This window comes from Pleurodeles waltl, chromosome 3_1, assembly GCF_031143425.1.
Source record: "Pleurodeles waltl isolate 20211129_DDA chromosome 3_1, aPleWal1.hap1.20221129, whole genome shotgun sequence".
NCBI lineage: Eukaryota > Metazoa > Chordata > Amphibia > Caudata > Salamandridae > Pleurodeles > Pleurodeles waltl.
The window spans coordinates 1,971,201,092-1,971,227,472 of NC_090440.1; the positions used below are offsets into that span (position 1 = coordinate 1,971,201,092).

A 26,381-nucleotide genomic window follows, 5' to 3' on the forward strand; every position below is an offset into this window, starting at 1 on the left:
GACATGTCAGACATTCAGGATCAAGTGGCTGCTTGGGTGCCTACTCACAGGGCGGAGCATTGGGAATGTAAGGCCAAACCTCCACACTGCTGGCTAATCCTAAAAGAGGGGCAGGGCAAATGTTGCTATTGTTAGAGCCAGCCAATCAAATTAGAAATGTAAACCTAAAACATATGCTTGCTCCAAAATTCCCAGGACTAGGACTTAAGGGTGTTCAGCAGATGTCAAAGTATAAAATGACCAGGCAAGTTTTAAAAAAGTTTTGAAATAGCAGAAGACAAGTAATGCAAACCTAAAACAGATGTAGCCATAAGAGTTCCCAGGCATGGGTTCAAAGGTGTTCAGCAGATGTCAAAGTATAAAGTGACCAAGCAATTAAAAAAAGTTTTGAAATAGCTAGAAGACAAGCAATGCAAACCTAAAACAAATGTAGCCCTAGGAGTTCCCAGGCATGGGTTCAAAGGTGTTCAGCAGATGTCAAAGTATAAAGTGGCCAGGCATTTTTAAAAGTTTTGAAATAGACAGAAGACAAGCAGTGCAAACCTAAAACAGACGTAGCCCTAAGAGTTCCCATGCATAGGTTCAAAGGTGTTCAGTATATGTCAAAGTGTAAACTGACCAGGCAATTAAACGTTTGAAACAAAACAGGGGCCACGTAATGCAAACCTAACACATATGTCTATTTCAAGGTTCAGCCCTCTCCACAAAACCTATGCATAATTAGCACAATAAGGGCGGTATAAAAGCACCCCCACATTCACAGGTATCTGTTTTTTCTGAACTACGTATTTGAAGTTTGCAGTCAGCAAGGTCCAACTGTACCACCAAGGAGGAAAACATGAAGGGCAGAACGCAGACTGGTGATGCAAACCCTCTTCTACTTAAGATAAGTAACCACGGCCTGTTTGTATATGCTGTATTGTAGTTTCAACCTTTAGTTATCACCACAGCTGTCTTTTCCAGGTGTCCCCAGAGGGTAATGTGTGCCTTTGCAAGGTTAACTGTGGAGGGGCAGCCAGCATATTTAGGTGTACGTGTTTAACAATAAGCTTTTTGTGGTTTATAACTTTTGCATTTTTGCGTGCTGTATGCAGTCTTTTGTATCTGACCACACGATTATTTATAGAGTAATCTGTTACATATTTCCAAAATTAATACTTGTTTAGTCTGGCATGCTTTACATGTAAGTGAGGAACATAGATCAGAAATAAAAGTGGCAGTTTGAAAGCCGTAATAATTGACATGCTCTACAGATCAATCATACATACCCAAGAGTCAGAAACTGTCACTACAATGAGGCAGGATAAGTAGTTGAGGAATGTGATAGGTTTATAAAAAATGTTTCAGAGCATATTTATGGTTTAGGAGCACTATTGAAATAAGCCCAAATTATTCATTATTATATTTTGTTTTTTAGGGGTTTGCCAGAGCCTCGAGCTCGGCCCCTCAGCCCCTACCCCAGCAACACATACTTTTACACATGGGCGAGGCCTGAGGGACCGACCCTCGTGCTCGGCCCCGGAGGCCCTACACCTCTGGAACATGCACCTCTTTGGGGCTGTGGTCGTGGGCCTCATGCTCATTGGCCCCCAGCCATAACAGCACATACTTTTTCACATGTGCAGGGCCTGCGGGGTTAGAGCCTCATGCACAGCCCCTCAGGCCCAACCCCAGCAACACTTACTTTTGCACATGGGCAGCATCTGAGGGACCAAGCCTCGTGCTTGGCCCCTCAGGCCCTGCACCTCCGGCCCATGTGGCGCTTCTTTGGGGAGCAGGGACAGCCCAGCGCAAGGCCCTTGAACCATGCCCATGAACAAACATAGTTTTTTTTCACATGTGCAGGGCCTATGGGGCCGAGCCTCGGGCTCGGTCCCTCTGGCCGTGCACCTCCAACCCATGTGGCGTTTCTGGGGCAAGGTCGCAAGCCTTGCGCTCGATGGTCCAAAGCCCCTAGGATCTCAGGGTTTGGGACTGCCACGCGCAAGGCTCCCGACCCCGCCTACCCCCAGCTACACGTGCTTATGCACATTGACAGGGCCTGAGGGGCCGAGCCTTGCCCTCGACCCCTCAAGCCCTGCACTTCCGGACCATGCGGCTCATCAGGGGTGGGGGTCACGGGCCTCGCGCTTGACAGTCCCAAACCCCTAGGATATCAGGGTTTGGGGCCGGCGAGCGCTAGCCCGCAACCCCTGCCCCCACAACAAACAAAGAATACCTAGAGAGTTAAGACCCTAGAAGCCGTAGCACGCGGCTCAAGGCCCCTTGTCCAAAATGGCCTCTGATGTTTTTTTAAAGAAAATAAAAAAATTAAAAAGCACTGCAGTGGGGGCAGAGGACACATGTCCACTGCCCCATGTAGTCCAACATCCCAGCCACCCTCCCACTCACCCTCCCACTCACCTGTCCCAAACCCTGAGATCCTAGGGGCACCGTGGGTGTTCTGTGCATGACGTTTGGGCCCCAGGGATGATCTCCACAGCATACAGTTAATAAAATGGCTGTGGAGGGGTTGGTGAATACACATGGCTGTGGTGGAGCAAGGCTTTGCATGTCTGCCTGTCTGCCTTCACCTTCTAGGCTGGGGCTTAGAGAGCTCCGCCCCCAGCAAAAGGGGAGTACATGTGGAGAGAGTGGAAACAGGACTGGATTCCAGGATCAGGGTGTGCAAAAAACATATTTATGCACTCAGTTGCACTGTGTTCAAGATTATAATGCTGATTGTTTATAATTATAGTAATTATGTGGTATTATAAGGACTGTAAATGATATAGTAATGTGTGTAAATAATGCTGTGAACGTTCTGGAACCATATTAAACAAGGTCATATTGAGAGTTCTCTAGATCTTATGTTGTGCATCAGCACCACCATATGGTCTTTTTGATAAACAGCTCATGGTGTTTGAGAAATGTGAACAATAGTTTTTTTCTGTAATGTACTTTCAGAACTGTGTAGTGGTTCCAATTTGTTTTGATTGTGAGGATACTTGACAGCTAGCATCATGGGAGAGCATGCTTAAAGTGAATTTTATTTTAATGGTCTATGTAAAAAAAAAAAAAATCTTGAATGTGACATATGTATTAGTATATACCTCTAAAAGTATGTGTATACCCTGATAATTAATAAGGCTTACAGTCTTGAGGAGTGGTAACACTTCAACTAATATTTATCTGCATGGCTACCTTGCAATTATGTATGTAGCCTAAAAAGCCTTAAGGTTTAAATGTCCTTTTTTGTCTCTTCTGCACACAGGATCCCCAAGAGCTAACGCTGTTCCCAGAGGAAATGGATGCCTTGCAACAAGGTAAATGTATCTAGAGATTTATAGTTCAGAGACCAGTGTCATCATCAATCCCAAACAAAGATGTCTTGATTGTTATTTGTATTTTATTTTACCATTAATGGTTTCCTTTGTTTATGTGCTTTTACAGGCTTTGATGCTGAACTACAGCTGGCGGTTGGTGCTCTACAACGAATCCTCCAGGCTCAAGATGGTCCAGGCACACTGTCTCAGGATGCTGCTTTAGCTGTAAATAAAATGAGTCATTGTGTAAACGCTGTGAAAACCTAAACAACTCCATAAAAACTCTGTACAACCACCCCTCAGACAGCATGTATAGTCTGTGTATTGTATTGTAAATGTGACATTTTATTCTTTTTTTTTTCTCCTGGCCCCCCTGCGGTACAAGCGACTCCCATGGTCATGACCCCAAATGTAGTAGGGGTCGCTCAAAAGATGGTCCGCAAGAGGAAGTCCCCAGCGTCTAAGGAAGGGTCACCTATAAAGAAAGGCCCCTCCCATTGGAACACCGCAGGTAAGTGTTTAGAAACTGTAGAACCAGATGACTTCAATCCTTAGTGTCTCTCAAACCTCTTTCACCTCTAGGATATCGCTGCTATAGCAACACCTAATATGTATTTTGTTATCTTTACATCCTAGAGTCATCACAAAAGAGTTCTGGAGGAGTCTGCCATCAGGATATGCGGACGGCACCGTCTTTAAAAGACAACAACGTGACCCTTCAAAACCCCAAAGCACCAGCAGCATCCGTAGACAACGCAGAGCTCAAGGACAAACCGTGCACCGCCTCTACAGTCAGATGTTATGGACCAGGTACAGCCCTTAACTACACCACACCAACAGTAATAAAGGCTGTGCCTGGTACCATGAACACTTCTACAGTCACTACCTATGTACATGGGTTTGGACAATCTGACAGCTTAGCGCTTGCAGCCTCAGGCACACACCATCCTGTACAGTGTAGAACCTATGGCTGGGACCCTAATCAGTGCAACAAGCCTATAATAAATCGGTTGTCCTTAAGGAACCTTAAGAAAAAGCTGCAGACCCCTGAGCTACAAGCCTTGCCTTTAGACCTGCCTTTTAAAAATGTTGTTAAGGCTCAGACTGTTCCACCTAGCCCCCGCATTCTAAATGCTCAATGTTTGAGGAGTCTAATATAGTGGGGTCTGTCAACGCCCTAGTACCACCAGCCTGTATAACTAGCCCTCTCAGTTTACATGACACACACCTGGAAACAGATAGCCCCATAGAGGATCCTTATTATGGGTGTATAGGACTTCTAAAGGCACTGCGGGTCTGGTAGAGAGTTCTGAAGCCACAGCAACGCCATGTGACACTTCTAACGCGCCCACCGAGGGGCTGCAATCACCAGGGTCTTAATCACCCACACCGAGCCACAGCACTTCCTATGCATCAGCGGCCTTGAGTTATTATGACCAACATTTAACTTACCCATGTCTGATGTCACCAATTACACCCCCTTGAGCGTACGACCCCCCAGCCCGACACCAAGTGCCTGTACGCAATGGTCTTCACCTTCTGCATCAATATACCCTGAAAGCAGTACAAGCTGTAGCAGTTCACAAAATCAGAGTTTTAAAACTCCATCTAGCAATGAACACGCCTCCAAAGTACCGGGGTGTTCCCATTGGGGCCCTGTTCTTTTGACCCGTCCCGACCCACCAATTCAAAAAGGACTTATTGCGGTTAACAGTGATCAGACCACCGGGTTGGCTAGAGGTAATATACACCATACAGCTAATGACACACGTAGGGTAACAAAATGTGGCCACTGACCCCCAACAGGGTTTTGGAAACATATCTGAAAGAAATACAACAGGCTGTTAGGAAACTAAAATCACGCCTGAACCGCAAGACCTCAAAACTGGGGAAGTTGGGCGTCAATACGGGGTCCTTCAGACCATCCCAGAGAGCGTTAATCCTGTGGTTAACAAGGTGTAGAAGGGAGGTGGTCATAGCTTGTGAATCGTCCGACATAGACAATATATCGGGGTGACTAGGCAACCATGTCCCCCTAAGGACTGTAAGGTCTGCTTTTTGTAATAAGAGTGTCCATAGGTCTAAAAATAAAAACAAAACCATAGGCATACTCACTAAGGCTCTACTGCTCTTACGCACAATCAAAAGCAATAGATTGGTAGAATCTTCCAACAAATCCTTAAAAGCCTCAAAATCCAACACCTTGATATATAAAATGGGCCCTGTTAGGTCTCAAGACATAAAGACCGTAGGGAACAGCCCAGACATCAGTTCTTTTAGGACCACAAGAGCTGGTGTTTAGAGCCCGGTAGTACCCCAGCACCCTGATGGGTCCTTAGCAATGGTTGTTGCAGGTAAAATTGACGGCACACAGACTGTAAATAGAACAACTGCAGTTCAAATAGGCTATGGGCGCTTACCTATAAACAAGTGGTATTGTAATAAGCAGAAGTGGGCTAGTAGCGCTAGACAACATAGGTGTTTAGTAAGGAAATTAAAGAAAACCAAACTATATGTTACAAGGAGGCTTAAAACACTCTAACACAGAGCCTTAGTCCGCTACCCCGGAATGACAATCAACATGCCATACCTGCTAGTAGTGATCCTCAAGCTGAGGATTCAGAATCTGTGTTTTTAGAACGTGTTAGAAGGTACAGTCATACTATAGAGCGGTGTAGCGCTACAGAACACTACGAGGAATCCCTGTTTGTTAACCTAGACCGTATAAATTCCTCTGATCATGGTGTTTTAGCCATCCACCAAGCTGTACAAACATTAATAGAAAGGTTGTTACCCGATGTGGGTCCTAATGATTACTTCCAACTCCGTTTCCTGGGGCAGGATATTGACAGTCCTTTGTCCACACATAGAACTCCCAGGGATGTGTTCGACACTGTGAAATTTCTAGAGAATCTCTGTAAACTGTTGCAGAGTAAGGCAGAAATAGTAGCATACTATACCTTTAGCATTATAGCCGTCATTGTCGGGCCACGAGGGTGGTGTTTCCAGACCTTTAAAGAGTATCTTGTATAGCCAGATCATTGGTAAGAAACAACAATGGTTGCTCAATTTTAACACAGGAGCAACCAACACCCATCTAACAGCCAGCATAGTGGGGTTACTGTTGGACCAAACTACGGCCGATGCTTATATTATGTCAAGAGCTGTTGAAGCCCACAGGGCTCTTGAAATACCACACAACAGTATGGTCGGTTTAGGGGACCTAGGGCTTTTTCAGAACTATTTTGCCATTACGGTGAAAGTTCTTTACCACAACAGTTCCTAGAAGTACTTCACAACAGGGGAGCGTGCAAAAAAACAAGACCGTTTATGTTCTCCATCATGAAAAACACTTTTATGGTATTTTGAACCTGAGGGTTTTTCTAGGAACCAAGTACGTATGCCCCCAATAGGACTATATCTACAACACACAGACAACTCATCAGTGTGAAATGCACTGTAAAATGTGTCAGAGGGATGGTTGTATTGATGTCGCTGAGCAGAAGGTCCAGTGTTGCATGTGTAATCTGTTTTGTTGCTCGCAAAACTGCTTGAGCATACACACTGGACTTGCGCGTTGCTTACCTAAAACAAACTGTAGGGCGTTACACCCCCTATGAGCATAAATGGGAAGGAATGAAATGTCCCAGGTGTAAGGTGTATTTTCAGGAGGTGACAGAGCACAAGTGTTACATGGTTTAAGGCTCCCTAAGACCAAAACTGAAGACTACTTAGTGTTTGATATAGAGTGTACACAGGAGACAGGTGTACACCACCCTAATTATATTTATGCTCATCAACTAACTTTCGATGACGACTGGGAGTTTGAAGGGCGCATGTGCGTGAATGACTTCCTCAACACTTTCATGCAGCCAAAATTCAAAGGGTATTCTATGCTGGCTCATTTCTCTAAAGCGTACCACTCTTTCTTTATGCTACAGACCATGATTGGTAAAAAGATGGCTGTAGAACTCATAACCAAGGGCTCCAAATTGATGTTGTTGATGGCGGTGACTTTTCAAATAAGATTCATTGATACCTTAAATTTTCTACCCATGAAATTAAGTAAATTACCCAAAGCCTTCGGTTCCACAGGTTGTAAAGGTTATTTCCCCCACTTTTTCAACACATGGGCCAACCAGAATTATGAGGGTCCAGTGCCTCCACCCTCCAGCTAAGGTGTTGAGTATATGATGCCTGCTGAGAAAGAGAGCTTTCTACAATGGTACGGTGAAAACCGTGAAAATAACTTTCATTTTCAAACCGAGTTGAAAGCATACTGTCAGACCAATGTAATGATCTTGCGAAAAACCTGCAACCTTTTCAGAGATATAGTGGTGGAGATGACCAAAAAGGTGAAGGTTTTGAAGCCCAACATGCCCCAGACAGATGACAAAGACTGTAGAATACATAGACCCCTTCCAGAATATCACTCTGGCTTCCATGTGTATGTCTATCTACAAACACATGTTTTTGAAACCGTACAGCATAGCCCTAGTACCGCCAGACCTGTATAATGGTAAACAGAAGCACTATTCAACCCCCTCGATCCAGTGGCTCATCTATATCTTGAACACAGAAAACATAGCCATTCAACACGCATTACAGGGTGGTGAATACCGCTTGGGGCCTTATTATCTTGATGGTTATGCCATAATTAATGGTGTGCCAACTGCCTTTGAATACAAAGGATGTTTTTACCACTGTTGTCCTCATTGTTACAAACCCCATGAGTTTAACAGGCTGTTGGGCACCAAGTTTGAGCACCTACACCGTCGCACTCTGATGAAGGCACAATATGTTGAAAGCCGTGGCTTTGTCATGAGAACCTTTTGGGAGCATGAATGGTTAGATATGTTAACAACAAATGTTGAGCTTGTGCCTTTCATTAAGAGTCGCCAGTTACCAGAGCCTATGAAACCCAACAACGCATTATTTGGGGGGGCGTACAAATGCTATACAGCTGTACAGAGCTGTGGGGGCTGGTGAGAAAATACACTATTATGACTTCACAAGTCTGTATCCATTTGTGAACAAGCAGAAGATATACCCTGTAGGTCACCCGGCCATCATATATAAAGGGACTTTAAGCCCAATGGCGAATACTTTGGGCTCATTAAATGCCAAATCTACCCACCCCGCCTTCTTTACTTCCCGGTACTACCGTACAGAGTCGACGGTAAGCTGATGTTCCCACTATGCTGTACATGCGCTGAAAGTAAAGAGACTAGTCTGTGTAGTCACAATTGAAGAGCAAATGATGCTGACCGGGACGTGGTGTAGCATTGAGGTACAAAAGGCTCTAGAGAAAGGATACAGACTTGGTAAAATAGTGGAAATATGGCACTTTGAAAGGACAACAACACAGCTCTTTTTTAACTATATCATTCTGTTTCTAAGAGACAAACAGGAGGCTTCGGGGTTTCCAGAGTGGTGTGTTGATGAGGCCTCTAAACAAAAGTACATAGATGACTACTACACTCATGAGAGTATATGCTTGAGACCCATAGTGATCAAGGTCAACGCTGCCCGCCGCCAGTTAGCCAAACTATGCCTAAACTCATTATGGGGGAAATTCGCACAGCATACAAACTTGTCAAACACAACCTGATGAGTTGTTTAAGTACCTTTTTGCCCCCAGTTATGAGGTGTCCAGTTGCAAGTTTATCGATGATGAGACAGCCGCTTTGTGTTGGAAGTACACTAAAGAGTACCCCACAAGGTGTAACAATATAAACATCTTCATAGCATATTTCACAACCGCTCATGCCCATTTAGAGCCTTACAGAGTGTTAGATAAACTGCAGGACAGGTGTCTGTATCATGATACAGACTTTGTTGTATTTGTGAGTAAAGTAGGTGATGAAGACCCACAACTAGGCGATTATCTAGGGGATTTGACCAGCGAACTACAAAAGGGCGAACACAAAGTGGAATTCACCTCATCGGTTCCTAAAACCTATCTGTATAAAACCTCAAACAAATCTGTATGTATGAAAGTCAAAGGTATCAGCTTTAATGTTAACAATACAGTAAAAATCAATTTTGACAGTCTTAAGGACCAGGGGTAACGAATACGCTATGTCCAACACCCGTGAAAATAATAAAACAATTGTTGTACATAAGCCGAGCATAGGGCGGTCCAAAAAACGGTGGGAAATCACAACCCAGCCTCTACATCAAACCTTACGTGTAGTGTTTGATTAAAGGGTCCTGACTAAGGACTACAAAACCCTACCGTATGGTTATTAAAAGGACATTAGACTCTCGAATCCCCACGACTATGGATACCTGTTTGCAACATCCGCTCTCCTGCTTTCTAGCAGGCCCCTCAAATTGCGGTAAAAGTTATTATATAGAGAAGTTGTTAGAAAATGCCCCCCTGTTCTATCCCAAAACCTAAACAATATTTTATGGCTTTATTCATGCGGGCAAGATCTTTATACAGAACTATCCCTAAGGTTCCCCCACATCAAATTTATAGAAGGCATAACTGGTAATCTCAACGACGATGCACTGTTACCTACAGACCTCATAAACACGGTAATTGTACACGATCTCATGCATGATGGTGGGGATCATCCAGAGATAGAAAAAGCTTTTACCCAATATTCACACCATTGTAACCTGAGCATATGTTACATTGTGCAGAACTTGTTTTACAAGGGTAAGAGCAGTCGTTCTATAACTCTGAACGCCTCATACCTTGTTTTATTTGAAAACCCCAGGGACAAACAACAAATATCGTTCATTGCTAAGCAGATGTACCCTGGAAATACTCAGTTTTTCTTAGAAGCCTATAAGGAGGCCACTGCTAAACCTCACGGGTACCTGGTGGTAGACTTAAAACCCAAGACTCTAGAAGACTGCAGACTGCGTGCTGATATTTTCCCACCAGATCTCCCTGTAGCTTACACCCCTAAAACCAGCCCCAAGACATATAAAAAGAATCGCTAAAAAGACTTTTGTAACATTTACTTTCTAAACCTTATAATATAAGGTGTTGCACATCTCTGCACATGTACGCCTTAATTTAGCCCTCGTAAAAAGGCTGGTCACAGCTAACCCCAATAAAGAAAGGTGTAACAGGGCTGACGACCCCACCGGAAGAGACGCAGGACTGGGGCTGACAGAAGCGTGTCTCAGGGGCACGCTAAAGGGAATCCCGTGCCTGCGTCATGATGCGCGGGTCGGGAACCCGGAAGAGGAGGCGCACGCAGGAAGAAGAGGGGAACGAGATGCAGAGGCAGACAGTGAGGAGCGTGGGAGAGGCGAGGAGCGCAGGAGAGGCGAGGTGCGCGTTAGAGGTGAGGAGCACGGGACAGACACGTATGAGGAGACGAGGAGTGCGGTCCGAAGCACAGAGACCGCGGAGCAGAGACTGGAGGAGAGCGGGGAGAGAAAGCAGAATGGCAAAAACTTTCATGAGTCCCAGTCTTGTGGATCGACAGACCGCCACGTCCCAGGAGGGACGTGGCTAGACCAGGTATGTGCCCGTATCCAGGGCCCTGTACCAACTTATTAAAAAGAAAGAGAAAGAAAACAGGAAGAGAGAATTGACGGCCAGAGAGGGTGTATGGAGGGAAGCAGGAACATAAGAAAGAAAAAAATATATATACTGGAGAAAAGGGGAAATTCCGCCAGAAAACTAGACTATTAGGAAAAGAAAAGCATGACGTTTTTTTTCCTTTCCTCATTTCGTTGGAGCACATTTCACAATAAGCACTAAATAAACCTATGAGCACAAAACTAAGCACATTGGTACAGTGTGGTCACGTTTGCACTAAACCCATCACTTTACCCTCCTGACTATAAATGTATATATCCCCAGAATAACACACTTACCTGTCGCCGCCCTGTCTTCAGTTTTCTTTTATGTTCCTATACAACGGCAATGGGACCTTGAGACACACCTGAGAGAAAACAAAAGAGGGAATAATGTACAAGATCACCAAGGAAAATCTAGGAGAGAAAAAAGAAAGAGAGAGAAAGAAAGAGCAAAAATAAAAGGATGATTTAAAGAACTCTATGTAAGGAGTGTAAAAAGGGGAAAAAGTACACAGACGAGAATAAAGTAACATCTATGTTTAGAACAGTTTATCTCGAGTTATCTGGTTTCTGAAAAACCTCCCAAGTGGTGTTAACAAGCCTTCCCGATCAACGCACTACAAAAGGCCATCCTTAGCTCGGCTTCGGACAACTTAGTGACTGCTATTTCAGAAATCGCCCTTAACACCCTAAAAGGTAATGTCCCTATATCAGAAAGGCAGTAGTGTGTGCTGAAGAAGAGACGTAACCTTATCAAAAAGCTTAGTAATAAAAGGACTCCCTCGTTTCTAAGAAAAAACTTGTAAAACAGTCGGGTGGCTTTATAGGAGCGCTTATGGGCATAGTGATTCCTTTAATTACAAACCTCCTAACTAGGAACTAATGGATCACACCTAAAAGATATACTTGGTACAGCGCCAACAAATGGAACAGTTGGGCCCTTCTACGAGCGACGCTTGGGATATACGTAAACATGAAACACTTTGCCTGGATGCCGAAATTAAAAACATTTTAAACCGGACTGATTTAAAATCTCACGACAAAGCCGATCATTACTCCAGAGTTCTTCAAAACTTTCTACATTATTACAAGCAATGGCAGTCAGAAAAAAACACGCTGACTCACTATACCCCCGACTCTGATCCGCCACCACCAGCCCTCGCCACTCCTCAAGCTCAACAGCCCCCACAGCCGTTGGTCCCATCACCACCACCCATTATTGTGTTTTGCTAAATCTTGAAGACTGATTATGACCGCCTGCCATTGATAATCTACTTGAGCGTTAACGATTGTAGGTCTTCTCTTAAACCATTTCCGGGTGGGTTTCTGGAGTGAAAACGCCTCTTCCCTGATAACCACGTCTTCACCTGGGCTCTGTTTACTGGCTCTTTTTCAACTAGAGCCCTTCTAAACAGTGCTTCAGTACCCCCAAAGCTAGCGACACCCCTTGTATCGTAATAAAGCTTCCTTAGCCCCCCGTCACTGGACATGTTATCAGCTGTTACAATCCTTAAAATGAAAGACAACTGCTTTGTGTGAGGCCATTTCATTAAAAATAAAGAATATTAGCACAGCATAAACACAACATATTTTACAGTTTCTAGCTATTGGTCTTATGGGAGGCATTGCCATACAAAATGTTGACTTTTCACTAGCCATACATAGTATGACACATGTTACATACATTACTAGGACCCCACCGCTACTCGGGTCTCAGTGTCACCAGTTTTGCTATTTTTATAGATATACACTCAATAGCTCTAGACACAACCCGGCCTATAACTGTGTACACTCAGGATACTGACAGCATTCATAAGCTCGTACAGTTCTAGGCCTGACAATACAAAACCCTTATTTGTGAAGTAATCATCAGTCAGAAGCCCCAAGCGGTCGTCAGCAAAAGACTTAACTTGCTTTGTACACGCTCCAGTATTTATCCGCTGTAGGCATCCATGCATTGATACACCATCTGTATATACATTCAGGAATGTCGCACAGCCCCATAGTTGACGGCTCCGAAATTTTCAGATACTGCAGAGTTACAGGGTGTATTTCAGCTATTCTTTCTTTAAACAGCACATATACCATTCTGGCAATGCATATGTATCCAGGGTGTAACTCATAGACATCTTGCACCGTGACACTCTGATTCTCATCCTAAAAGTGAGTAAGTATGTACCATTAAATAACACAATTATGGCCCGCTACCCTCAACCTTTTTTTTTTTTTAAACAACCGCAGTGGGGCTAAAGACCCCATTCTTCTATTTTTATAATAAATATCACACATTCGTCTTTCTATAACCCTTTCTATCAATCTTTTGTCAAAATAGGTAGACATCCCCTGCATACGTTTGAGTTTTGAGCAGGGCTTGCCCACGCATCGGATCTTATTGATCGCTGCTGCCAAGACCTTAATCAGATCAGAGTGGACATATTTCTTCACAACGGACAACCCGTACACAACCCTTAACAACTTATATACCTTGTGCAGGTCTAACCTGCTACATATGTGTCGAATTGTTCTTGCTGCGTACAACTCGTCCCCTGCTGTGGTTTGTTAATTTTATGCCCATAACAGAGGTTATAGTAGTCACGTTTAACACATGTATTCACAACAGTCGCCGCAAAACCTTTACCATGCCATATGGCATGACAGGGTACGCCCGGAGTTTCTTTTTCAAAATATGTGTTATTGTAGGTGCAAACACATTTCTTACGCGGCTCTTTGGTCTGACTTGTAATACTTTCAGACTGTCTTAAACAGCATAAGCAGGAAAAATTTACATTGTTAATCTTTGGCGCAGACCCTTCTAATGCATCTCTTTTTGTGGATCTTTTCTACGGATCAAACAGAAAGAAAAAGACAAACTATTAGTTAAAAGTATGATACCAGTGTATTCACAATAAGCGTCTACAGCATTTTCTTTTTTTTTTTTACTAACCTCATCATTTCTGCTACAGAGTGCAGCTGCTCTGAAATCATGCGAGTCGCATAGGTCATTGGTGTATAAGCGGCTTAGAGTTTATACTTGACGGCTGTACTGCGACTACCTCAGGATCAGGGTCCTCCTGAAAACCCATATCTACATAGATCGGCGAATTCGGTGGTGCTATACCTTCTTCATCATCTTCTGTGTCAATGAAGTTGATTCCGTCACTTAATTAGTCTTTGGAAGCATCGCTGCCGTCCGCCTTAATAGGGGATATCAGTTGCGGCACAGCCTGGAGGTTGAGCTTTTCAAGCCGATGGCAAAGTTCCTCTTGAAATCCGGTAACGTCGGAACCCCCATCTTTAGGGGCCGCCGGCTGTATATTCTCATCCAGCACCGAAGGTTTTAGGGTACGATAATATCTATTGATAGTGTTCTGGGCCCCTGAGGAGGCGGCTTTTCTGGTGAGAGGATTGTATCTCTTCATAATGCCTTGACAACCTATTTCAGCTATGGTTCACGGTTTGGCACGCGGCTCTAACCGGGTCCTTATATATATTCAATGGTTCAAAAAGGGCGTACTCCTATACATCACACAGCGGTCACATGCTCTCCTTGATGGCTCTGATACATTGAGGGGTAATGCTAATCATGTGTCATGACCTTTGCAACATTTGCCCAGCCCCTTTTTGGATTAGCCAGCAGTGTGGAGGTTTGGCCTTACATTCCCAATGCTCTACTCTGTGAGGAGGCACCCAAGCAGCCACTTGGTCCTGAATGTCTGACATGTCCAGACTTGTACTCTTGGTTGCAGAAACAGGGTGCACACCAGCATGGCCCCCATCTTACACAGCCCATAGACCTAGACAGAGGGGCTAGGACCCTGGCACATGACTAACACGTGACCCTATGATGTCACAACCCACGTGACACTCCCTACACATACGTCAGTTCTGGGGCAGTTTCTCAGGGGCACCGAAAGTCCCGGTAACGGATGTGACGTCATTTTCGAGGGGCGGGACAACTGTCACTTTCCGGTTGATGAGGAAAGGTATCCCTACATACTACTTGTGTTCTAAGCAGAGCTAATCAGGGGTGTAGTTTCAGAGGGGTGTTTAGGGTGTTACACACCCTCTAATAAATGTATTATCTAGTATTTAGTTGGGTACAGATGCTTTCAGTTGGGTATGGTAAGATGTCTGTTGGATTTCACTTGGGATTTTTATATACACACACAGACAAATGCACACACACATGCACTCTCCTTCGTCTCTGTTTTGAAGGTCATAAACCTACTTTTTGATTCTTTTGCAAAATATTATGTTTAAAATATACCTAACAATCTGCACTCCTCTCCCTCCACCCTGCTTCTTCAGCCCCCTCTCATGCCCTGCTTCTGATAGAATATATTTTTATATGATATGCCAACATGATTGTTCGGAAATCTGAAGCCCCGTCCCCCACATCTTATTGACTTATACCTGTGATCCTACGACATGTTTGTATCCTGGGCGTTGTTGAAAGATGGTGGAAGAATGAAAAGAAGATGAGGTCATGGACAATGGGTAGTTTCCATTACTCCTTTCTTCTCTCTTTATACTACCCCTTACATTACGAGGTGGGTCCAACTTCTTGCACATGCACCATGTTACCCAATTAGACATTTTTACAGGTAGAATATCTTCTCCTGGTGCCTCCTCTGACTCCAAAGGATGCTATAAAGGATTATTAATGTCTCCCCTATGCCCTTTATAGGTACCTGACTTCAATATTAGCAAGGCAAAGGACCACCAGGTGGGCACCTACTCCTAAGGTTTGGATAATGAGTGGAAAATCAGAGTATTCACGAAGACTCGTAAGTAATCTGAACATTGCCTCTAACATCCTACCTTGTCTTAGGCCTTAAAACTCTAAGAGAATATACCAAGGGTTCATGCCTTCATTTAAGATCCTGTCCAATAGCAATAAATTAAGTTCCTGATGAATTTTCAAACCTCTATTTAATGAAACATTCAATAAACATCACAGAACTTATATTTGCCATACTGAGGAAACGGCATTCGAGTACCAGATAATTGAGCACCTTTCTTGCACATCTAATATAATGAAAAACGAAATCTAACCGAGCTGTCTATGTTGCAGTGAGATCTTTAAATATCATGCAAAGATGCTCTTCCTGCTTCCGCCCAGGAGCTGGACATGCCAACAGTAGACCTGCCCTGTATTCAATTGTAGCTACTTTCTCAGTCGTAAATATCACTTTTTTACATATCTGGTGAGGGTCTGGCCCAACAGAAAGTCTTTCTGACATTTCCTGGACTGATAGTGATGGGAACATGGGAAAATCTCTCGAGGTTTTGAGGCAGTGAGTTGCACATGGAAGGTGCAAGAAAGAAACGGCTCTACTGACAATTTTGGCTTTGCCAAACCTTGGGTTTGTGAACTAAGGTTACCTAAAGCAGCAAAGTGTTCTAGAGGGAGTGCACAGTCACGGAGAGGAAGTTCATATTGAACCCAAGAATCAAAATATCTCCTAACACTAATAAATTAAGCCCTTTTGCACGCAATATCTCAATTCTCTAATAGTGGCCCATTGTTTCCCAATGAAGATACAAAGAGCTCTATCAAAACCACCCTGTAGTAACTAGAATAGCAAAAGTGCTTTACAGTCTCAAGGCCTCCTTTCTTTTTAGACTCTCCAGGACTAGAACATGCATGCCTTGCTGATGCTCAGCAGTATGCTTGGCTGTAGCCAGTTTCCTAACCACAAGTGGAGAACTGAAAACCAAGGCTTCAGACTGTGGAGGCAAGAAGATCATTTGGGTTGTGCTGGTAGGTGCCATATCTGGCAGGAAAATCAACTGACTGAAGGTTCAATTTTAAGTTGCAAAGCTACATAACACTAAACCCCATGAAAATAGAATTAGGACCTTCTTTAGAGTATGATGGCCAGCATCCCAGGTCAGCGAAGGATGTCGCTTCAGTCAAGGACCACCTGACGTATTTAGAGATCCACACAAGTCTAGCAGAAATCTAGGTGTCTTCACCAGTGCTGCTGCTGCAATGCCTCCATTGAAGGAACAGAAGCTTTTTGGATCAGGTGTCATGTTTAATACTCTTGTAGCTCCTACAGTGGGAGTGTGTGCTTGAATGGACAAAAAATTAATGACCCTTAATGTCAGAGTTTTCTCCCTTTAATTAAGCATGCAGGTCACTGATTCATTTCCCTGCCTGTGACTGCCGTGCCTCGCAATGCAGAAAGTCTAGATACCAGTCAGAAGCTTCAACTGGCAATTTAGAAAGGTAATGAAAAGGCTTAGTAGATATGGACCTTCATTTTACACATATACAGATAATACCGAGTACCATTGCCTTTATAAAGCAATAAGAGGCAGCCAAGTGAACCAGCTTTTGAATGTGGTTGCAGGTGGAACAAAGAAACAGGAGAGGCATGGTTCTGCTATTTTCAGCCATATTTGCTATATCAAAGCTGATGGAGCTCAATAATACGTTTCAGAACTCCCCTGCTGTGCCACCTCTAATATTATGGATTGCGGGCATATGTGTACAACCTGGAAAGTGGGAAGCTGCAGCAAGGACTTCACTGTAATATTGGAAAAGAGGGGCATTCCCAAAAGAGGAAAAGGGAGCTTCTCAATTCCTTTGTCCAAAGGGGAGCCAAGACACAACAGGGAATTGCTAGCTTTCTAGTGATGCTGTGGTATTGTGGGCCCACCTGTTGCAGTGGATAGACAGTCGCAGAATATGACAGGATTTAGATATGGATTTGTGACAATACAAAATGTAGGGGCATTCATTATACTATCAACTTATCTAATCAAGATCCCTGCTGCTGGACTGGACATCTCTCGATTGTTTCACATTCTTTAATGCAACTCAAAAGTCATGACTATGGAAAAATAAATTACATTGGAGTAGCTATTAGTTCAACGATCTATAAAATGAAACTGTGTCTTTGTTGAGGTTGAATGGGAACAAAATGTGTTTAATGCAGCAGCGCATTAGTACCAGTTCTGTTTTCATTCTGTAATCTAGAATTTGGCAAAGCTAATTCATTCCAGCTGTTACAAATGATCATTTAGGAATTTTGATGTACCCCTGCATTTATTGGCGACCAGTAGAGACGGTAGGACTGAGAATATCATTAATGATCTTTGTCGTCTAGAATGTAAATTGGAAGGTCACTGAATTGAAGGAGAAGGTATATCAAGCTATGCTTCTAGCACCTGTCTCTTGGTGCACCAGTTGTGGTGGCTCACGTGGAGCCAACTATTAGAACAGAGGCTATTTGCCTTAGAGTGAAAATGATTTCTAGGTGGGGCGCCCATCTGCCTGACCTCTGCGTCTAAGTTTCAATACAGAACAAAAGGTTGAACCTGATAATATTCTACTACCCGTGTTCTGTCGTGATTTGTTGCACCTCTCTTCAGTTCTGGATTCTTGATACAAATACCGACACGTACCAGTGTATGGTTCAGAAATAACAATGTAATGATGTAGGAATACCTCACATTATATACAGCACCTCGGTGGCATTATTATTTAGCAGTGAGTCAGCGGGACTACTTGATGTAACCGTGCAGGGAAATTGATGTAACAGCGCATCCCAGGACAGAGGATGCTCCCAGATAGCATGCTGTAGATTGTTTTAAGCAGTTGATAGAAACTTTGGTTATTATGACTTCATTTGTCATTTTACAGAAACTGGGACAGTAACTCCAAACGTACACGTAAACGCAGCTATACAGCAGTATAATAATTCTGCTGGTATCCAAAGCTCTACGTGAAAATGGCGTTTGATACATTTTTCTGATGAGAACTGAGGGCAGGCGCTTAGCTTCAGGGAGTGTTAGGGTGTTAACTGCCCCCCCCCCCCACACACACATTTATTTTTTTGGTATATAGTTGGGCACATGGGCTTTCAGTCAGGTACGGTGAGGTGTCTCGGATTTCACCAAGAATTTGTATATCCACACAGGCAAAAATGTACACACACTCGCTCCCTCTCTCTGTTTTGAAACTCTTCAAGAATGTTGCTAAATTTACAAATACTGTGTTTTTCTTCACCTGGTACCCCTGCCAATCCTTTCCAGTGCTTCTTAAAACCCTCTCATACAACCTTCCCCCGTATCGTTTAATTTTACATTCATTGTTGGGAAATCTGAAGCTCCCTCCTCGTTCCCCCACCCACAGTCTTACTGACCAGGCTATGCCCCTGCCTGGGGTCCATTTGCTTATATGGTCACCTTCCCCTCCAATACTTAGCTCGGCTTTCTCAGTCACTGGGAGTACTCACTTTCTCAAATGTATCCACCACGTTTACAGATCGTGGGCTCCCACCAGTTACTGACAGATTGTCTGTGTGATCCTTGGCCTGTGAAAGACCGTTTTCTGGGCTTGTTTACAATAGGTTTGTAATTTTCACCCATACGTCCATGTCTGGCTCTTCCTTCCCACGCACATGCGCTGGTCTTATACATCGTTCTTCAGCGACTGCCCTCTCTGACAAGTCACCTATCCAGATCTGTGTTCTGGGTGACACAGGCGGAGGGCCAACGTATGGCTAGATTTCTATTGTGCTGCAAACATACTCTGGATTGTCTTTCGCTTTCACGGTGAGGGTATTATTCCTAATAGGCAAGGTTTCACAGTGGCAGCCAGTCTCAGACTAGTAACATGGCAGGGTTTAGCCCCTATCAACGTCCAATGGTCTGCCAGCACTTGACAAGTCTAGTTCATGTGCACAAATGATGTAGCCACTTGCTGCATCTCGGGCAGGCCTCTGCTCTGGTATATTCTATTAAGTGTCACTGCTGGGAGGCAGGTACGGTGTAAGCAATAGAAAGATGTCAACCTCACTTTACTACCATGACTTCCCAAACAACCCTACTAAATTCGCCCTCATTTATCTCACCCTGCTACTATGATCTCCCTAACCCCTTCCACAGGCTCTTCCCTCCTCCATCCTCCTTTACTCATCCCAAGCCTAAATCCTATTACCATATACTCCCAATGAACACTTCTGGATTCTTTCCTCCTCCACCCCTCCGTTACTCCAGTCAATCTAACTAACAAACTCTCATATCCGCGGCTCCAATTAACTCATATTACTAAAACTGTACTCATATTTCCCGATACTAATCCATCACTAATTCTTGTTGGGTTCCGCAGCAGCGTGCTACTCGCCAAAAAGCACTTCGACGCTTTGTCATGGGTAGTAAGTGCTATATAAATACTATTACAATACAATACAATACAATGTAAACCTGGAACTACTGGCTACGCCCTGCACCTAAGCGCACGTCCTGTTACATTCACTCAGTCACGGGTTCCTGCAAGTCTGTCTCCCATAGGTGTCTCACCAGTGGCAGCGTTCTCTTCCTATCTCTTTCCAAAGCAACATAGAGGCGTGAGGCCAAGCCCTGGTTCAAACCAACATCCAGCAACAACTTCAGTCTTGAATGTTTCATGTGGATCAGGGAAATCCAACCAGATCTCCCGGAAGCTTCCATCAGCTTGACAAATTGGAGAAATTGACCCAGGCCCAGGTTAGAAGTCCACTGTTAAACTTCAAATGTGATAACACTCTTTCTGGAATGGATACAGATCACCCACCATTTGACACCCAACCCTCCCCTTGGCACTGGTTTATGTCCTGTTGAATTCATTCGAGAGGCTGCTTTTACCAGATATACAGTTGCCAGACAAAAGGGCAATTGCTTCAAGACCTTCCTTACTGCTGACTCCCAGGCAGTGGAGACCTGATGGACTATATAAAGGCAGCGTGTGCTCCACTCATAATGTACACACGGAGCTCACTCTCCTCAACTGTGCCAGTCAGGAGCCACTTTTCCTAATAGTTCTCTCCATCGCACCATTTTACTGCATGCCTTGCCACCTTGTAGAGCTGCAGATCCAGCAAACCCAGCCTCCTTCACTCCTATCCATTTTTAATGTCTCTAGATTTACTCTGCTTCTCTTGTCAGCCCATACTAAAGAGATCAAAAAGCTGTTTAGTTCCTTAAAGGTTGACCTCGCGATGGGGCGCATGGTGTTCTGTAGGATGCAGAGGCACAGGGAGAAAAGTACCAGTTTACTTATTGCTATACTGCCCAGGACAGACACTACTAGTGTATTCCAGAACGTCACTGACAATGTGAGCCCCACAATAACCCTACCCAGGATGGAACCTTTGGTTATTTAGTGGCCGTGCACTCCGGGAATCTTTTCAAAATGTTTCTATTTTCTCAAATTTACAAGAAAAGCCTTTTCAGGATTGCCAAAATACCCGGTTTGACCAATTGCATTAATTATTTTAAAAACCTACAGTGTGTATGCACCTTGTACAAAACACACAATGCATGTTCACTGCCCGTCCTCCACGCCTTACACACGCACGTATTATGCCATGTTGCACGTTTCTCAGATCCTTACAGCAACCCAGAGCGCTTCATCAGACTTAAACCGCCGCCCCCTACTGCACTTTCTTTGACCTCTTCAGCCTTCAAGTTATCAAACCTGTTGACTGCTTCTCTGTATCCTATTATAACTTGCAACACTGTTTAACCACTCTGGTACCTCCCTGCTATGTTTCAAATCAACAGCAGTAATTTTACTACTCAAGAATCTGAAAGCCGAACTCTCCCCTCATTCCAACCAGCTCCTGTCTCCAGGCTTCTTTCTTTTTTAAAACACTTAAACGCATATTGTTATGTGCCTCATTAATATTCTTTTAATTACAAACTACTTAATACTCTACAGTTTGTTTTATGGGCTCTCCACTTAACGGGGAGTGCACACACACATGAACCAGTTTTTCACCTTTCCAAATCAAATTCACCTTTCTTCTATCTTCCTCTTCCTTTTGTCTCTGATGTGTTTGACAATCCCACCCTGTTAGCAACCCACCCTGCATCACCAAGACAGCAATGGAAAGGCTTGCACCTTACTCACTCATCCTGCTTCTCAAATTGTTTGTCCTTTATCTCTTGAAGGTCCTCCTATTCCCGGCCTACATCCCTACCAGTAGTTGTCCAACAAGGCTAAGACACGAGACAAAGTGGCTGTGCATAAGGTTTGCATCTCCTATGCATGAGTATATTTTAATCAAGCAAACAGTGTCCATATGTTGCGAAAAGTACTGTAAAGGGTGCCAAACTGGTAAGCACCCAATCACTAAGGATGCAGTATTGTCAGTTGAAAAATCAAATGACATTTGCAAATTCCATACTGTTATACCAAGGCACACCACAAAAGTCAATTTCTTCTTGTTGTAACAGTCAAAGTTACCTTTGACAGTTACAACAAGAAGAAATTGACTTTTGTGGTGTGCCTTGGTATAACTGTATGAAGGCTAAGACATGAGTTCAGTTTCCTTTTTTCTAGAATGCACTTTCCTTTGTGGCATCATCTCCTCGGTTGCCTTTTTCTTACATCTGTACGCTTTTCACACAATTTCTTCCTGACAGCCAGTCAGCACTGGAGGTCCTCACTTAAGTTCAGCTCTTCAAACACAAAAAATCCTATCACACATAAGGGAAGAGAGTCTGGTTCTTTATTTAGAGAGTTTTTTAAAGCCTGGACATGAACCTAGGATATCAGAGAAATGTAAACAGCAACCCCAAAACCGGTTACATAACATATAGTTTCCCCTAAATATAAACCTAAGTAATCACAAGAAAGAGTTTGTGGTCCAAGATAGCCTTTCAGGTGTCATGCCGGTATGCCCGTGGGATATCTGCTTAAAAGTGAGGAAAATTACCCTGGTGTAATGGTCTCTAAGTTGTGCTTGGTTAGAGCTCAGGTTAAAACCTTATGTTACATCAAGAATCTGTCTAGTAAAATCCTCTTACCTCCTTCTTGAAACCGTTCCTCAATGGGTTTGACCAAACCTCTGGTGGGAGAGTTCCATATTCTTGGTGGGGATCCAGTGGAAGTGTGGATGTAGGCCTTCTTTTTCGTGGATCTTGGTGGAAGGGGTTGGCACTTTGTAGGGAGCAGCCACCCGCTGATATCATGGTCTTGTTTTTGAGGTATATTGCTGTTATCATGGTGCAGGGCTTTACAAGTCCATCGTGCTATCCTCATCTGGAACCTTGCTTCCACTGGTAGCTAATTGAGAGATTTTAGTACGGGTCTGATGTGGTCAAAGAGTTTAATTCCTGTTATTAGTCTTGCTGCTACATTCAGGGTATCCTTGAGTGGGGCTGTGCTCGATTTCTGCAAACTTGTTAGAGTTTGAAAAAAAATACATATTTTCACCTGTCATTTTAATCGTTCACTTTGGTACGTATTTACAGTCATTTTTACATTCATAAAGATTTCAAGAGAACTCAGTGAAACCTGCAATAGTCACAGTTTGTCAGCCACACTTCTGGAAGTGTTCTGTAAATTCCAGTTAGGCGCACACAAGGGGATTCCATGCATAGTAGAATTGTGCACACAGAAATGTCTTCACATTGTTGAAACTTGAACTTATTTTCAAAACTTTTTTCATGGAGATAATATGTTTCAAGATGGAGACGTACATTCTCAAACATCCCTAACACATTTGGTGGGCTGTCATTTCCATGCCAGGCTGGAAACAGATTCACTCCTGTTGTTCATAAAATAAATCTCCAAATAGTTCCAGGGTTGGAATAAGTTTTACCCAGTTTCACACGAACATGTGTGTTCCTAGGATCTCAGGACATCTTCACCCTAAAACACTTACTTGCAACATCTAGATAATTTAATTGGACAACACCATGAGGTAATATTATGCTAAAGTAAATCCATCCATGAGTATAAAATCACATTTTGTGGATTTTAAAAGTAAATTTAAGTTTGGCTATTTTGAGTGTGCAAGTTCAATACATGCGGGCATGAATGGCTGTGAATGTAGCCAAAGGAGTTCCTGTAGAGTTTTCAGGTTTCTGCGGTATTTGGAAACATATTGTCAAATTCAGGGCCTCATTTATGAGGCTCTAATGGCACACTGCACAACTGGAGCGTCATTTTTTAAAACTCTGGTGGTGCAGTGTGCCAGCTCATATTTACAAGGCCACGCAAAGCCATCTTGTCTGGCTTTTCATGGCCATGTCAATATGGACCCCTTTAATGCATAACACTGCGTGAAAGGGGAGTTCCATGGGTGTTGCTTGCGGTGTTCTGACACAACACCCATGGAACCCAAAAGAATCTGACGCATTCCCAGACGTACAAGTCTGGGAATGCATCAGATTCCTATGTCACCTCAACGGTGGCGTAAGAATGACACAACGGAGAGAATAATTATTTTTCCCAGTTTTTTCCTCTATGTAAGGTGCATTTTGCAGCACACATAGAAAGAGGAAAACACATCTTGTGATTGCTTTTGTGCAGGAAGGTGTCCCTCCCTGCACAAAAACAGTCATCCCTGCAACGCAGGCATCCTTGCACCATGGTGCAAGGGTGCCTGCACTGGCGCATGCCTGGAATTTGAGCTCCAGCGCAGGGGAAGAGGACAGAAATGCTCTGCATGTTGTAGATACAGCACATTTCTGCACTTTCGTGGTGGTGCAGGAGCTGCAGCAAAGCACTTACAGCGCCGCCCTGCGCTTGTGACTGAGGCCCTTAGTTTGAAATGTTAACAATTTTATTTGCATGTGAGTTATAAAACATTGATATTCTTTCGCCTTTACAGCATGATTATGTTCAAGGTACACAATTCATTCGCTTTTGATTCCGAACACACATCACTGTGTTAAAAATGTTAGCGGCAGTTTGTAAAAAGTAGTTGCTTCAATCATCCTATGAAAACACAAAACACATGCTGCCAGACTAAAAACACCTCAGGCCTCATTCCTTAATTTGCAATCTAAACACACTCCGCGTTATTTGGGGGGAGGGGCGCTGTGGCGCCTCTTGGCACTCCTTGTTCCAGCGCTTCAGCCTGGACTGGCCATTCTGGCTCGTTCCCATGTCCCCAGTAGCCTGCAGGCCAGGAGCTGCTAGCAGAGCAGGATAATCTGCTTACGAACCAACTAGGGTTGCCACCTGGCTGTTTAGTTCAATGCATGACCAGTATTTTAATGTCCGTGACAGTTCAAAAATAAGGAAAATCTCCTAATGCCAGTATTTTCTCCTCAAGTGCAAAATTAAAACTCCAAATAAAAGAAAAAAAGCATTTTAAAACATGTTCTAAAGTTGACCCCTGCCAGACAGTTAAAGTGAACCAAAACAGAAAAATCATGCTAAAAATGAATATGAATGCAGATGGTATTATATAAACGTCTATTTAACTCTCATGCCGGGCCTTCCCAGAATCTTAAAACATGAACAAATGGCTGGTATTTTCCTAAATTATCCCGCCTTGCCCCAGCCATGCCAATGCTTTTGCAGGCTGGGGCCGATCTGAAAATGTTTGCAAGACTGATTTAGACCAAGAACAAGCAGGACTGAAACCTTCTTTCAAGGTCTATCTAAAGACGCCCTGCTTCTTTAGAGAAAAAACATTCATGTCCTTCACATGACACGACCCCCCCATGCAGTGGGGAACACAATATGATGCCCCTCTACCCCTCCACCGCAGAATGTCATCAGGGGTCCGAGTCACCAATATTTTATAACTAATCATGGATTTTGGAATGCATGAAGCCCCCATCTCGCCCCCCACCCCGCACCTCACCCCTAAGGTCTGGAGATCCATATGCCCCGGTAGGGCTGCAGCGACCAGTGTTACGCCCTGCGCTCATGATGCGCAGTGGCGTAATAGCAAAATGTAACGCCCGCCTATGCAAAATTTAAGGAGTGACCCCCTGAGTATCCAATTTCTCATAGATATTCATTGACCTTGGCTGCGGCCCTTGTTCGTCCCCTGATGACGCGTTCCAGCACGTTTGATTGGCAGACTGGTTAGCCCTGTCTAGAGCAGCATTCCCACCACAGCAGCAGCTGCTTCGTGTCTTCATTACTTTGTCAGCGATTCCTAGAAAGCGGGAGCGTCTGCTGCGAGGGATGTCTGAGAGGTTAGCCGATGACAGATTGCAACTGGAAGAATCCGTGCGACGCCGACTGCATTAACACGCGAGCCTCTGTCACAGTGCAACAGAGCGCATGTGCAAGGCATGTCATGGGGGGTGCAGGGCAGCAAAATAGCAAGAATAGCAGTTTCGCACGTTCTCTTCGTCAGGAAGGACATCATTTGAATTTGTGATCGCCACTGCCGCTCTGATTCAGGCATGCTGCTCGGTGGGTTAACGACACCACTGAGACAGTGCTTAACCTGAGGAGCCTCGGTCAGGGGCGTAGCTTCAAGGGTGTGTATGTAGTACTACACACCCTTGTGATAAATAGTCAGGTACAGGTGTTTTCAGTAGATTATAGCGCGGGGTCTGTCGGATTTAATCAGGAGTTTTTACACACACAGACAAAAACTCATGCACACTCTCTCCCTCTCTTTGTTTGGGAAGACTTGAAAAAATGTTGGTTATGTTTTACAAAATAATATGCTTTCTCTCAGATAACACCTCTACCAATCTGCATTTATCTCTCTTTTGCTGCCCCTTAGCTCCTCTCATGTGCCCTGCTTGTCGTATAATGTAGATTCACATTAT

General features: G+C 43.9%; 1 long non-coding RNA gene across 1 annotated transcript; it reads right to left on the reverse strand.

The window, feature by feature from the left end:
* Window positions 1–3,395: 3,395 nt before the first annotated feature.
* On the reverse strand, window positions 3,396–25,844 carry LOC138283495 (uncharacterized). The gene is made up of 3 exons (XR_011201274.1): window positions 25,618–25,844; window positions 11,151–11,218; window positions 3,396–3,528 (listed from the first exon to the last, which is right to left on the reverse strand). It is a non-coding gene; the product is annotated as an uncharacterized lncRNA (long non-coding RNA).
* Between the last annotated feature and the right edge of the window lie 537 nt (window positions 25,845–26,381).